The sequence below is a fragment of the Peromyscus maniculatus genome, chromosome 1 (genome assembly GCF_049852395.1).
Source record: "Peromyscus maniculatus bairdii isolate BWxNUB_F1_BW_parent chromosome 1, HU_Pman_BW_mat_3.1, whole genome shotgun sequence".
NCBI lineage: Eukaryota > Metazoa > Chordata > Mammalia > Rodentia > Cricetidae > Peromyscus > Peromyscus maniculatus.
In genome coordinates, this window is record NC_134852.1 from 113,939,149 (window position 1) to 113,941,929 (window position 2,781).

The 2,781-nt window shown below is 39.9% G+C and overlaps 1 pseudogene; it reads left to right on the plus strand.

The window, feature by feature from the left end:
* The first annotated feature begins 750 nt into the window (after positions 1 to 750).
* Positions 751 to 2,366, plus strand: LOC102927180 (olfactory receptor OR51C1-like; annotated as a pseudogene).
* Positions 2,367 to 2,781: the final 415 nt, after the last annotated feature.

The window sequence follows — 2,781 nt, forward strand, 5'->3', positions numbered from 1 at the left end:
GATATACTGTTTACTATTCATATGTAATTCCATAACCATTTGCACTTATTTCAAATTTCAATATTGATTGTTACTTTCATTCAGGAAGAAATAAGCAAACATCTCTGTTATTACTTATCAAATTTGTGATATAAATGATATGTAATCCTCTTATTGTTTTTATAAGATTATTTACATTATTTCTATAAAACTGAGGCTTTCAGCATGGTATTATCATACAGGAATACAGTATACTTTGATTATATTCTTTATCTGTTCTTATCCCTTTTGCTGGTGTACTAGTCACACTTTCCTAAAATACACAGTCTTATGCTCCTTCTTATATTTTCATATGCTTCTAAAAATGATTCCACAAGGGAAAGAAAACATGTGGTTTACATTTTTCTGAGTTTGGCTTAATTCACTTAGTATATTGTTTTTTTTATAAAGTATCATCCCAATGTAATTCTTCCTTTCATGACTTTGGTCCCTTAAGGGAATATTCTTAGTTGATCCCTCAGTTTTCTTACTCCATTTTTTTACAAGCTAATTAAACAGCTATTGCCTTTCAGAAATGTTTACTGGGGAGGTGACCCACTTTGGGCTGAGTGCATCACATATAAAAATAAAAATAAAAATAAAAATAAAAATAAAAATAAAAATAAAAATAAATATAAATATAAATACACACACACACACACACACACACACACACACACATATATAAAATTGCAGAACACTCAGCTGAAAATACTGAAGTTTGAATTTAATATGTCAACTTTCCAGAACACCACAACTTCTTCCATCATTATAGTGGTATTTGCTCTGCCCATGACCCTGGGCTATACAGCCCAAAGGAGGCGGTGCTTCTTGCTGTTGTATGTGACCTCTGATTAGGAGCTGGTGAAGGGTCACAGGCCCCTTCTGTCTCCTGGCTGCAAAGTGGATTTGTTCCTGGTCAGATCAGAGGACAACTTCTGTTGTCTACTCTGTTCTGTAATTGTGAGTGTATTTCATCATTTTATATCTTAATAAATTCTGTTACCCATTTAATAGCCTCACATGGATTGATCTTAATACATCGTTTTCCTGCTCACTGGTGTGCCTGGGCTGGAAGCCTTCCACACCTGGATCTCCATCTCCTTCTGCTTTCTCTACACAACTGCCTTCTCAGGGAACAGCCTGATTCTCTTCGCCATTATCACTCAGCCCAGCCTCCACGAGCCCATGTATTATTTCCTCTCCATACTGTCCACCACTGACCTCGGGCTGTCCATATCCACTCTGGCCACCATGTTGGGGATATTCTGGTTCAATGCCAGAGAGATCAGCTTCAATGCCTGTTTGTCCCAGATGTTCTTCATTCAACTCTTTACTGTCATGGAATCCTCAGTGCTGTTGGCCATGGCTTTTGATCGTTATGTGGCCATTTCTAATCCCCTTAGATATGCTTCTGTCTTAACTGATGTTAAAATAGTAGTGACTGGAGTAGCAATCACTATTCGGTGAACCCTGATCCAGACTCCTCTGGCCGTGCTCCTGAAAAGATTGTCCTACTGCAGCAGCCATGTGCTCCACCACTCCTACTGCTTCCACCCCGATGTCATGAAGCTCTCATGCACAGACACCAGGATCAACAGTGCAGTTGGACTCACTGCCCTGATCTCCACTGCTGGAGTGGACTCTGTCTTCATCATCCTTTCCTATGTCTTGATCATTAGAGCTGTTCTCAGCATTGCTACCCCAGAAGGGAGGAAGAAAACCTTCAGCATGTGTATCTCCCATATTGGGGCAATGGCTGTGTTCTATATTATGTTCTTAATGATGGCACTTTGAACTTTTCTCATGTGCTGCTCATAGACACTGAAGTATACACATGCATGGCAACCAATGGGCCAGGCAACTCCAATGCCGCAGCCTACCTCAATGTGAGCCTGGCTGAGCAACACCTCCAACTTCAATTTCTTCACCACAGTAACAGTGAAGACCACAGAGATCTCACTGGAGCACAACATGAAAGTACAAGCCTGTTCCCATCACATCCACTGGTTACCAGCCGGCATATTTTACCTCTACCACAGTGCTCATTCATACCACCCATGCATCCAAGCAGGTGCCAATACCCTCAAAAGACACCACTGGCAGGATGCAGACTGGCCTTGAAGAAGTCACGAAGACCACCAAGACTATCACTGGCTGCTTTCACGGCTCAGTCTGTCTTTTGTCCACCGATTTGGGAAACGAGCTTCCTCATATGTCCATACTCTGATTGCCAGTGCCTACCCGATGATCCCTCCTGTCATGAATCCCATCATCTACAGTGTGAAGGCCAAGCAAATCACAAGGCCTTGTTGAAAATTCTTTATTCCAGCATGGCAAAGAACTAGATAGTCATTTTACACATGCTTTCTACTCTTTGTCACTCTGTGGATGAGGAAAGTGATCTTTAAGAAGGTTACAATGTTCAGAACCATGCTTGGGTTGAGAGTTACCAAAGTGATAGGTTTTATTTACAAGAAAGATTGTATGGTCCAAAAGAGATAAAAGTAAAGTGCGGATTTTCAAATATTTCAGTGTTCCCTGAAACGTCATGATAGTAGTGCCATTTCCTGATTTAGAATGAAAGACTTCAATAATGTCGATAACTAAGTCTTGATAAAGATTTCCAATGTGGGTTTATCCTTTTTTTAAATTACAATGTCTGTTACATGGATAGCATATGACTAGGTATTTTAGAAGTTTTACAAATCAAGACAATTTTTATCTATGTAATTTATATCCTCATGAGAACTTGAGTGATTA